The 13,218-nt window shown below is 42.9% G+C and overlaps 1 protein-coding gene across 3 annotated transcripts in view; it reads left to right on the top strand.

Annotated features, from left to right (window-relative positions):
* The window catches only part of LOC105900802 (DM1 protein kinase), a 62,912-nt gene that overhangs the window by 35,037 nt on the left and 14,657 nt on the right, over positions 1–13,218 (top strand). The window lies entirely within an intron of this gene.

Here is a 13,218-nt window from a genome sequence, read left to right as displayed (position 1 = left end):
CTGCACCGCTTCATGCAGGTCTTTCTTTAAGGCAAGACACAAACTCTTTGTGATCCACTACCATATCATTGGAGAGGACATGTTGAAACAGAATGTTGATTGGAAGACAAGAGAGATAGAAGACTTCTTTGTAAAGTTCTGATCATGGTTCCGATTGAATCTCTCAGCAAATTTGTTACCCATGGGGTGGTATTGTGTTGTGTGCAACTTCTCAACACTAGTCATGTCAACGGTTCCTTCTTCTTCTTTTTGTTTCTCTGCAGCATGATGGTTATATGACAGTTTCCCATTTCTTTACACAGTCCTTTGCAGGTTATTTTTATAGGTCTTTTGAGCTGCAAGGGTTGGGTAGTGCTCCATAGTAAGGCAATGCTCCATAGTATGGTCTGCTTCTCCACATTCACAGGTGGTTGGGCCAGTCTTTTAGCCCCATCTGACCAGAGCAGCTTTTGATCGTCCCGTTCTCGTTCTGAGGCGGTTGAGTGTTTTCCGTGGAGCCCATGGTGCTTCTTGGCCTGGGAGAAGGTTTTCAGTAGGGTGTATTCCCATGACAGTTGGAGGAGGGTCACTCTCAAGCTTTACCATCCAGAGTTAGATTCTGGTTTCTTCCCGAGACTTTGTAAGGGGCTGGACATGGCTGAGAAAGCTTCTTGACTTTAGCCGTTGGGCCGGACATCCATGGAGGAAATGGCATTCATCACTAGTAGCTTTTGTTTTCTCGACTCGGCTGGCAACTTCCTGTCTAATATTAGCAGGGGCAAAGCAGGTTGCTTGTGTTGGTGGTTTTCAAGCAGCCAGTGATCAGGCGGCGGTAGGATGTTGTTTTGGGAACCGACTTTGAATTTTGTGTTTTTGATGTGCTCCCTAAAGGAGAGAGTACGATCCAAGGTTAAAAACTACAGGAGACAATAACCCCCCAACAATGGGAGAATATATGTGAAAATATGTCTTCGACTACCTGCTCAACTTATTTTTTTGGTGTCAAACCTCACTAACACATACATGTTGTAGGGGTTGTGGGGAAGTGAGTGCAGATCACTACCACATTTTTTGGGCCTGCCTGAAGATTGAGAAGTTCTGTGAGAGGGTTTTGGAAACTATACAACACATTCTCCGCTTCTGCATGGACTTCTCCAAAGTCAACTCCATCTCTGCCTTCAACCCCTATCCGATGCCAAGGGTGGATGAGCTGATGGAGCGGCTCGGCAAGGCACAATACCTCAGCACTCTGCACATGTGCAAAGGGTACTGGCAGGTACCTCTGACACCGGAGGCCCAAGAGCTGACTGCCTTTCGTGCTCCGACTGGGCTGTTCCAATTCACCACCATGCCTTTCGGATTTGCACGGGGCGGCAGCAACCTTCCAGCGCCTAATGGATCAGGTGCTGAGAGGGTCTGAAGGCTACGCTGCTGCCTACATAGACGATATAGTCATTTATAGTTCCTCATGGGCGGAGCACCTAAGGCACCTAAAGCAGTGGTTCTCAAAGTGGGGGGCGCGAACACTCTCCAGGGGGGGCGCGATGTCACAGAGGGAGAAAAAAAAAAACTACCGCCGACCTGTCACTGGTTAGTGAAAGCTCCCTCAGTGGCGAAATGCAAGGGGCTGGACTGACCCAAACAAATCAAATACGGCTTTGCTCCTGATCCACCAATCAAAACGGAGTTTTATCATTTGAACGTGAGTTGCACCTAAGTTTCTGAGTATAAAAAAAAAAACGCAGGAATTGGTAAGCGCTCACCCTGAGACGACACTCTGCAGAGTTTGTTCAATTTCTATTGTTTCCTGTATCATTCAGATATTCATTGCTTTATAAACAGTCTTTTTAAAGACCCACTCCTTCCTTGGTAATACCTTACTGCGCTTGCAGTAGGTCTATTCGTAGCCTATTCTAAGGAGTAATTTGCTCCAGTCTTTTGAAAAAGCTCGTAGCCCCGAGAGCTAGCCTAGCTAGCTACCTTCTTCCAACTGCAGCTAGCCCTTTTCTCCTTAACACCTACCTTTACATTTTTGTATCATCCACTGTGTTGCAACAAATAAAACACCAGCACTTGAATACTATTTGTGCTGTCCCTGTCTACATTGTGTACAGTTCGTTTTGTTAGGAATCATTGCCTAGCACAGCCTTATCCTTATCCATTATTCGTGTCGTTCACAACCACACATACAAGAACACGACGTTGAAATTAGAACTTTATTAACTTCACACACACTGTATCAGCAAACAAACACAACTATGGACACGTTTCTGATTAGTAAAAGTCAGAAAGAGAAGCCTGTGGACTTCTTTAAACATGAATGTGATGGCCTCCAGCAACAACGAACCACCATCTCCAAGCAGTGTCTGGAGGCATCTTATGTAGTTGCTCATAGAATTGCTAAGCTTGGCCAACCCCATACAATTGCCAAAACACTGATTTTGCCGGCCGCGCAAGACGTGTAGAATAGGAGCTAAACTCAGCGCAATACTTATGTCAAATGACATTGTATCACGCCGAATATCAGAAATAAGTTTGGGTCCTATTTCAAAGAGGACTACCGTTCATTCGCCTAAGTTCGGGATCCATTTCTCTGCTCAGCAGACGAGCTGTCAATAGACATGAAACAGCAGCTGAAGAGTGACAGTAGACTTAAGCATCTCCCCTATTTCGTCATTCTGGATAGCAACGATCAGCTTTGCGACAGCCTTAAAAATGCTCTTCTTTTTCGCGTCGACATATTTGTGCCAGACAGGCTGCCAGACTGACTGCGCTCAAAATTAAATACCGCAACCGCGCACAGATCGAGGATGACCTGAGGATATGTTTGTCAAACATTGCCCCAAGATTTGAGAACCTTTGCAGTGCAAAGCAGGCTCATGTCTCTGCTGACTGACTGCGCTCAAAATTAAATACCGCAACCGCGCACAGATCGAGGATGACCTGAGGATATGTTTGTCAAACATTGCCCCAAGATTTGAGAACCTTTGCAGTGCAAAGCAGGCTCATGTCTCACATTGACAGACCTGTAGGATTTTTTTTGTAAAGATCACAAGAGGCCCATAATAATAACAGTATCCAAATGATAGCAATAATAACACTAAGTATTATTATGATAATAATACAATAATAATAATTGGTCGATAATTATAATAATAACATAATGATGGTGATAATAATGAATGGCCTACTATTACTGATAATAATAATAACAATAATAATAATAATAATAAATATAGCTGCAGGCAGCAATGGCGGGTTCCTCCTCAACATTCCAATCATTACAAAATTGACATGACACTGACATGTATTTCATACATGTACACAACATTGGACAGCTAATTGGATCAATGGCCGATTTGAAGTCATTTTTTAAAATTATTCAGAAATTGTCACTGTGGAGAAATATCCATGCTGGTGACATTATGGGTTCTTGAGACTTTTTTGTTTCCCATGAGCAATAAGTCATGGGTACCAAGTTTTAGACATTTTGGACTGACAGGGTTAAAATGCCACCCTTTTGAAAGTGACAACTTTGAAGCGTGTTCTGTCAGGCCACCTGTGCTCTGGTCAACATGCACAATCAGGGTGACCAACAGTATTATTAACATGAAAGCTTGTCTCGGGGGGGTCATGCATCTCACTACAAGCTTTTGATTAAACGTGAGGACCCTGTTAGCAAGTTATTTCTATTCATGTTTTGTTTGTGATTGAATGGTAATGTCAGCTAGCTAAAAACAATGTTAGTTAGCTTGGCTAAATTGGTTTTTATAGCAACAGATAGCAACAAATCAGATCAATGGAACTTTATTCAGAAAGGGGGGGTGGATGGAACATATACAGTAAAGGTGAAATGGTAGGCATTGTTCTGCCTTGAAGCTGCATGTGCATCCTCATTGTTTGTAACCACCAACCCATCTAAATGTAAAGATAATATCCAAGCTAGCAATTTTGCCAAATTTGACTGCAACTTTTTAGCATTGTAGGGCAAACACACTCACTGCAAAGTGTACTAAAACGTGTCACCACAGAGCTGCCAACTTTTCAAAAAACCTTGGAGTGAGAAAATGTTGCCGCGCAAACAGCTACACACGTTGGGTGGCTCAGATATCAGGGAATTGGAATTAATTTGGCGTTGTACCCATGTTGTGCTCTGCATTCTGTTGGTTTTTGGGGCCCAAAGTCTGCCTACTGTGGGGCCTACTGGAGATGGACAACATTGGTTACATTCTGTGAAGCAAAGACATAGCTGAAGGTCCACCCCCAGGACATTTTGGTTTAAGTAGATGTTATTTCCTGCATTCTAGTGGATTTTTGGGTGGTATGCTAAAGATGTGCAATACCTGAACTTATTCTGATTCATGTTCATCTGATCATGACTTGTAGGGCCTTTTAGACTTGAGCTGAACATTCAACCAGAAAACTATTCTTGTGCCTCAATGACTGTCTATGTACCAAAATATAGCCTAATTAATAGACCTGTGTTTAAGATTTTACCAAGGTAGGTTGATTGACATTTTGATTACAATGGTATTCAACTAATTCTTAACTGGAACCTAACCTATATTGTTAATAATTGTATTTAATGATTTATGAGCACTTAATTTAAGAGCACTTAACGATTTATGAACAGCAAAAAATGACACAAGATTAGTTAGGGAGAAATACTTTTCACTATTCAAAGCCTCCCACCACACGTTCCATCAAACAAAAAAGTGCAACAAATAAAGTGCTTAAACAGTAGCCTTCTTAAGCAATACAATAGATCAACACATGCACAATACACAATAACTAAAAATGAGGTATCAGGTGCAGATCAGAACCTGGTTAGTCGTTTTCTAAGATCTGTGGGCAAGGTTGTACTGGCCTGTGGCCTTCTTGGAGGCCTTGATGACCTCTGAGGGGGGCTCCCATCTGAAACAGGGCTCCAGGTCGGCCATCTTTATGGCCATTATTGAAGACAGGGTGCCATCCAATGCCAGGCTATTTCTGGTCTTAGTTTTGTTCAGTCCCACTGAACACTGAAAACACCCTCTCAGCATCTGCATTCGAATGGGGCAACACCAGGACCAGCTTGGCGACGGCAACAAGCCTCTCAAATTCTTTGGTTCCTGCCACCTATTGAGAATGAACAAAGAACAAAATGGAAAAACATACCATATTTTGTTTTGATTAATACTGTAAGTACACTGTAACAAAGTTCAGATACAACATGCATAGTTTGCATCATGTATGACACAATATAGGCATGCATCAATAATAGCAACAGATGTAGCCAAGCCACACCTGCCAAAAAGAAAGCCAAAAAAAAGTATACCTTATGTTTCCGTGTTGCCATTCCAGCCCAGAAGCTTTCCATCTCAGTTTCGTCCTGAAGGGAGGTGGTTGGCATGGTCTGATAATTCAGAAACTCCTCACCCAGGTGGTCATGCTCCTCTGGCCCATGGTATGGGAGGAGATGGGGAAACCTATTTATGAAAGTAGAGTTACAGGTTGTTAAGTTATAGGTATATTGTCATCGACCAGCAGCAGTTCATACACATGTTCGAGGAAAAGCCATATAAGAATAACTCAGGTGCAGTTTAGGAGTGAACATACCTCATCATTCCTGTCTTTATGTTAAATTCTTTGGGAATACATCTTACCTGTTCAAAGTGTTGTTTGGAAAAGTCTTCAGAGTGAGTCCTTTTCTTTGGCCTGTTAATAAAAAGATAAATGCTATGTGAGCAGCCTAAATAAACAATGCTATGATGATTTGAGCATGCAGTATACCACAAGGTTAACAAGGTGCTCTCCTGCTGCTTGTAATGACAGCTGAGTTTACATTCACCACACAAAATCAAGTTCACACACACAAACACAAACGAATAATTTCTTTCAAGATTTAAAGTTTAAGAGAGTGAGTACTTAATTGAACCACATGTCATTAACATACCTAGTCTCTGCTCAGATTGGAGATGAAGATTTTCTTCAGCGATAGATTCTCTTCGCGAGTTTCTCCCCCAGTTGTCTCTCTTTGTAACTCTTCTGCTGTCGCTATTACTTCGGGACTTTCGGGGAAAATAGGATGTCTATGCAGCGAATAGGTTTACAGATGCGCTCCTTAGCGCCATATAATGTCGGGGAGTTTGCAAAGGAACGAACGCGTCCCAGCCCAAAATCTGAATTTTTTTAGCGTGAAGTGCGTGTGAAAACATGCAAAAGCGTGTGTCACACGGCGAAACCGTGAGAGTTGGTAGCTCTGTCACCAGGTTAGCAAGCCTAGCATAACCAAGGCTCAAAATACAGATATAACTCCAAAATAATAACGCACACAAAACAGGCCCTTAAGCTAAACAAAACAGAGAACAGAAAGAAATAAAACAATGAGAAACTAATGTGGGAAAAACAGTGGCAGTTGCTGGACACTACCTGTGGTAGAAATGCCAGTATTAGTTACACAATAGCAACAGCATCATTATATAAATGTTCTTAACTTATGTAACAAAACATACCGAGGGCTGTTGAATTGTAACCTCGCTGCTCAACACTCGTCCACAGTCACGTCAACGGCTGAGGAGTCTGTCGCTATGTGGTAAAAACATTAGGCTACATCTCACCAGGTTGAACACCATGCAAATATGCTAGCTACTATGGATGTAGTAAGAGAGTTGCCAGCCTACCTGAAGTACACGGAGCTAATGCCTAAAGCATTCAGTAAACCTCGCAGCAAACAATTGACTCCATTACAACACGGCAATTTAAACTATTGCAGGTCTTATTAAAGTAGCATAACGGAACAATTGCTAATCGCTAACGATATGCTAGCGGCTAAAACTAACGAAATCTCTTGAAATGTGCTGACTTTGACATTATGACAAACTAGTTAGTCAACAACTGTCCTAACACAGTCAAACACCAATCAAGTGCAACACACAAGACTAAGCAAGACGGCAAATAAGTTACTTACTAGTTCAGCAGACAGTAGTAATTGGGCAGCTCCAGCAAACCTACATTTAGCAGTAATATGCCTACGGACCCTGGTATGGCAATGGCACGGAGGCGATTCTCCATATGAAAAGTCATTGTAGCGCCCCAATTTTTTTTAAACTGTTATTTTAAGGTAAAACTGCTTATCCTAACCCTAATCCTGATGTACAATTACTGTATAATGCCACTTTAAGAAAACAGCACGTCAGCCATGGGCTGTCTAGAAGCTACTGGATCCTAAAGCTAACAAATGTAGCCTGTCACCCGTGGGCTTGCCTATAAACTCCTGGGTCCTAAAGCTACCCGGCTACATTACATTGGGAATTGCGCTGGTGTGTCAGGTGAAAGTTTGTGTCTGTGAGAATTGGGGCAAGCCGCGCGGGGAGCGAAGGAGCGGACAGGGACAGATTATATTGGAAATCGTGGTAGCAATTAGCCAAGCATGCATGTTTCAAATATTCACCAAAAATCTACTTTTCATCTTACAGTCAACTTTTTTTCAGATTTGTGTACTAAACATTCTCAAGTGTCTTCATATGAACTTGTGATTGAATCAGAGTATCACTTTTTGAATGAAAAATGTGTAAAGCATTATTTTAGCGTTAGCGATTAATGCAATTTGCTTTATATCAATCATTTTTGAAGATATGAAGTTGCCTTTGCACATGGGGACATGTTGTAGTGTCTTCCACGTGCATACCAAGTTTGGTGTTGATATCTGAAATATTTGCTGAGATATGACTTCACTTCCTGTTTGAAAGCTTTTCTGCTGCATTTGAGTGGCTGTATCGGACAAACGGTTGTGAGGATCAAAATTCTGTTGGAATGCTTTTGTGAGGCTTTGTCTGAAGATCATCTCTGGTGATTTTGAAGAAGATTTGACAAACATTGTAGGAGTTGATGCCTTTCAAAGGTTTTTGATAAAACCGGAAATTGCGGAAAATCTATATAAATTTACGCCATAGGGTGTGTTGAATTCGTCTTGATCCAAGGAATCCAATGGTACCTCATTTTTGAAAATCGGTCAAACGGTTCAAAAGTTACAGTGTTAACAAAAGTCCAACTTTGACCCATTGGTGGCGCTAGTGTGGTCTAGTGGGAGACATGAAACTTGGTGTGAGTGAAGAAGGGACTGTCCTTAATGAGTGTGCCAAATTTCAGAAAAAGTTACCATACGGTTCTCGGGGCTGCCATTGACTCCCATTGCACTAGAATAATAATAATAATACCTACAATAACAATAGGTTTCCTCCTGACGGAGGAACCCTAATAATAATAATAAATAGTTATAATATTTGTCTGTATGGGCCTAACAATAGCCTAACCTTGACATGTCAGGCCTATCAATAACAATATGCTATCTATCTATCTATCTATATATGGTGGTGTAGTTGAGGGTGGTGGCGGCGGGCCGCGGGCCGCGCGCTGGGGGGGCCCCAACTACCCCTAACCAGCTTTGGGGGGGCCCAGCTTGCAAAAGTTTGAGAACCCCTGACCTAAAGGATATATTCAAGAGGATTTCCGATGCGGGACTGGTAGTCAATGCCAATAAGTGTCAGCTGGCCCGACCGGAGGTTTGCTACCTGTGGTATGTCCTAGGCCACAGGTGGGCTAGGTTGAAGCTGTCCAAAGCTGTCCACCGCCCACGACCAAGAAGGGAGTGAGGTCCTTTCTTGGTTTGGTTGGGTGGTACCGGCGGTTCATATCCAGTTTCTCCAGTCGGGGTACAGCACTGACTGACTTGACCCGCAAGAACCCTGATTTTGACCTGCCTTTCATGGTCCAAACTGATGCCTCTGGACAGGGGCTTGGGGCCGTGTTGCTGCAGGGTGAGAGGGAGGAGTGAAGGCCTGTACAATACATTAGCCGTAAGCTCTTCCCTAGAGAGACTAGGTACTCCACTGTGGAGAAAGAGTGCCAGGCCATTAAATGGTCTTTGGACACGCTAAAATATTACCTCATGGGTAAAGAGTTTGTGCTTGAGACTGATCACAGGGCACTACAATGGCTGCATCGGATCAGAGACAGTAATGCCCGGATAACACGGTGGTATTTGTCTTTGCAAACATACCGCGTCACTGTGAAGTACAAAGCCGGCAAAGACAATGTAACCGCGGACTTCCTGTCCCGCCTCTATGAAGAGGGCCAACCATAAGGAGGGGGGTGTGTAGCGCCGCGTTTCCTAAGCGCTTCCTCACCGTGTCCTAATGGCGGACACAACGGACTTTCGTTATACTTTTAACCGCCAACGGAGACTTCTACAGTCCGTATTGTACATCCCCACATATCTCTATGAACTGGCTTAGCTTGACTGGAATGTGTGGAAGTTATATCCCTGTTCTTCCGTTGTCTGTACATATAGAATATAATAATGTTCAAACAAGCTTGAATGGCTTTTTGACGCCATTGATTCTTCTTTTCCTGTATAAGGAAGTGCGCTCCCGTCCCGGGACGCATTTATGGTTTGGGTAGGTTGCGAGGATCACGGTTTCCGCCTCGCAAAATCAATTAACTATAGTATAAGGTTTCCGATGGTGAATCTGACCTATAACCATTATTATCAATATTGTGAAGGCCTGATTTAGTTATAATTATTATTCGTACCATTATAATGTTGTTTAATGTGTATTTCTTCTAACATATGATATTACCCCTGTGTTAGTGGTAGTATGGGCTAATTAGGGCTAGTTCAACCTGTTAAAAGGGTTAGCGTGGTAGTTGTTGGGATGTTTTTGTACTGAGAACTGCTTATCTCTATCAGCCTCAGAAGAGTGGGCAAATTCCTATGTGCTGTCTCAGTGTAGGGACGTAGTATACGACATTGTACTATTGACTGTACATATACAGTTTGTAAATATCTTTTTGTTTTCATTTATATCAGTCTTTTTGTTTATATTTTTCATTTTGGATAAAGCACTTGGTGGAGGACAAATACATTTGCAACCATAGAGTTTTTGTCTCCTTGCTGCCTTTTGTGCCTTCCCTAAAAGACTCTCGACACGGATACCCTTTGACAGGCCAGCACATTACCTTGAGGTAGGCCAGTCCGTTGTTGCATGCAACTCTGCTTGTTATTCAGGACAACAAAGAAGTGCCTGTCTTTCAGGAGGGCTCCAATGAGGTCTGTGAGTGCCAGGTCTTTTGTCATCTCCAAGATCTTTTTTTAGGAGGCAATGGTTCACAGTGTCATATGTGGCAGATAAAGCAACAAAGATGGCTCCTGTTACCAGTCTTTTCTGGAATCCGTCCTCCATGTGTTGAGTGATGTTCAGAAGTTGGCTTGTTGAAGATTTGCACGGTCGGAATCCGGCTTGTTAAGAGATGATGGCTGGTTCAGTAATAGGGGCAAGCCTGTTGAGAATCAAGCCCTCAAACAGAGCATCATGTCATGGTGGCATAGCACAGAGATTGGGTGGAAGCTCTTTGCATATGCTGGTTCTTTGCCTGGTTGGAGAAGGGCAATAATCCTGGTTGGAGAAGGGCAATAATCCTGGTTTTCCTACAGATCTTTGGGTTGTTTTTTGTCAGCATGCACTTATTCATCAGCTCGAGGATCCATTTCCTCATCAGAGGTCCAAAATACTTGATCGCTTCAGTGAAAATGTTATTCAGTCCGATGGCTTTACCAGTTTTAAGGGTGTTGATGCTGATATTCAACGGTTTAGTCTGTCCCATGGTTTGGGAGTGCTTTACTCGATCTACCTTTAGTCTTGGCTGTTTAGTGGTGGTTTACCCATTGATCGGCAGCTGGTGTTCAACTTGGTTGGCAGTGGTTGTATACTGTTGCTGAGTTGGGGTCGATGGATCGTTGATGATTTTTGGGATGAGGCTCCATGCTGTAGGTGAAATTGGTACCAGCCTCACATGGGAGTACCAGACTATGTAGGTAACTTACCCTGTGAGCAGGAGCCGGGTGAATGTGGGTGCAATTGTGTGTAAATCGTGATACCGTCTTTGCGAGGGCCACCAAGACACACTGGTGCTGTCCTTGCAACAGCAACAATATGTTGGTAATCTCACCCGATTGGACAGGCATCAACCATTCAACACAAAGGCAGATCAATTAAGTTGTAGTGTCCTCCACGTGGTCAAAAATGATAATCCACAAATCAGTCTCGTTAAATATATCAGTCTCATAAAATATATTATACTATCAATTTGGAACTCTGATTAATAATTAAATTAATAACTACAACCAAAGTTACCTTACTAATAGTATGGTTGAAGGTCATTAGAATTCTGAATAGAAGAGGTTGGCAACGTCCATTCCTGTGCAACATTAAATAAACCAGCGTATATAATCAAAGTATTTATTTACACAATGATAAGAAATAACACACAAAATGTAATCTAGCTAAATGTAACTAACCAATGAATTGAAGGAATAGGTGTATGTGTAATAGAGAGGGAGTATGTGTGTGAGCTTGTGAGCTCGGGGTTGCGCTGTTAGGAGCGCGCCAGAAAGAATGTGTGTGTGTGTTCCTTTGTTTGATCACCGTAGTTCCGCGTGCATGTGTGTGCACGTACGCGAACATACATGTGATGTGAACAAGGACGAGCCTATATGCAGCGCGAAGTTCGAGTATTCTCTTCGCGTGTGTGGCTATGTGAAGGCCAATGTATAGGTAATCGTGCGCGATTAAGATGCCATGTTAGAAGAGGGAAATGGTTAGTGATGCATGCAAGACCCGATGTGTCTGAGAAGCAATCCTAACGATAACCCTTAGATGGTGTGGGGAAGCCAACTACCACCTAACAATGAAAATATATAAACAGTTACGTTCGGTAAACAAAACATATGAAACACATGAACAATGGCATGTAAACAGTCTTATGCTTAGCCAGGTTGTGAATAGCTAGGATAGCTAAATGCCCAGTTAATGTCAGAGTTACCAGTCCTTTGGGAAAAGTGTTGTGCTGGTCCGACGTATATGAGGCAGAGAAGAGATGATGCTGTCCGTAGCTTGTCCTTGCTGTGATGTCTTTGTTTCACTGCAGTTTAGGTCAGAGGATTTGATCGCTCAGAACGTTGCAGTTTGCCTTCTGTTCCCGTTGTGTAGAGTTAGCTAGCAGGTCTATTGTTAGCTGCCTTTCCTTTGCAATTTAGCTAGCAGGTCTAATGTTAGCTGCTTTCGCTAAACTTACTTCGTCTCACTGAGCAGTTCGTTGACTGAGAGATCTTAGTCGTGTGTCGGCCGTAAGACAAAAGTGAGTGGTCTTTGTTGCGAGAGAACAAAGAGAGTTGTTCCTCACCGTGTGCAGGCGATGCCTGAGGTGAGAGAGGTCAAAGAGTTTGCTCCTCGCGGACGATGCCCGGAGGGAGAGAGGTGTAGAGGTCCTTGCCTGGTGGGCGCCGACAGAGAGAGAGGGTCACATCTGGGGAGATGCGGCTATTGTTCACGCTCAGGTGGGCGTGGTTAAGAAATGCATCAGGTTACATTTTTATGATAGGGGAAAGCTTACGTAGGTACCGGATGAAACATACGTAAGTTATTGATTAAAGTCAACCACAATGGACGAATTCCAGTGTACCTACAATGCCTTTTTGCTGTTTTTTGCCATATCAGTTGTCTCCAACAGGTTTTTCCACTTCAGCTGGCGGCATTCTGAAATGGAGGTCATGAGTCTCTCACCTACTCAGGTGGTAGTTTCAGCAAAGGGGTCAGATTCATAGAGCTTTTGGTATCGCTCATACAGTTCGGTACTGTGGATGCATGTGGTTGCATGCCCTTTTAAGGAGCTGGCGGGGCGTTTATGTATGCAAATTCAGGTGTACGAGAACGCACGTTCAATTTAAGAATCAGTACACAGCTAAGAACACTTTGGCGGTTTAAGAACATATTTCCATGCGTTCATGAATCTGGCAAGGATCTTTCTTAGGGTTGGTCTTACGAAGTTTGCAAGAAGATATTTAAGAAGACACTTAAGAAAATGTTCAAGAATTAAGTCCATTGTGCAAGCCAGGAACAGACACCTGGCAAAAGTGAAGTATGTAATGGTAGTGGGCCTTAGGGATGACGATGAGTCAGTGGAGATCAATCTTCTTGAAGACCCTTGAGTAAAATAAAATAAAACATATGTATGTTTGATAATGCATATGTTCTTATGAAAATGAAACATGCACAGATGTAGGCAATGTTATTCCCCAATGGCAGTAGCCTCTTTCAGATGGATTCCACACTTCACATTTTATTCTGTAACTGGCCTTCAAATTTCCCAGACCTCAATACTATTGAGCGTCTGTGGGAAGTGGTGGGGTCCACCTCACAA

Source organism: Clupea harengus, chromosome 8 (genome assembly GCF_900700415.2).
Source record: "Clupea harengus chromosome 8, Ch_v2.0.2, whole genome shotgun sequence".
NCBI lineage: Eukaryota > Metazoa > Chordata > Actinopteri > Clupeiformes > Clupeidae > Clupea > Clupea harengus.
The sequence above is the reverse complement of the archived record's forward strand: the minus strand, read 5'-3'. Positions and strand labels throughout refer to the sequence as shown.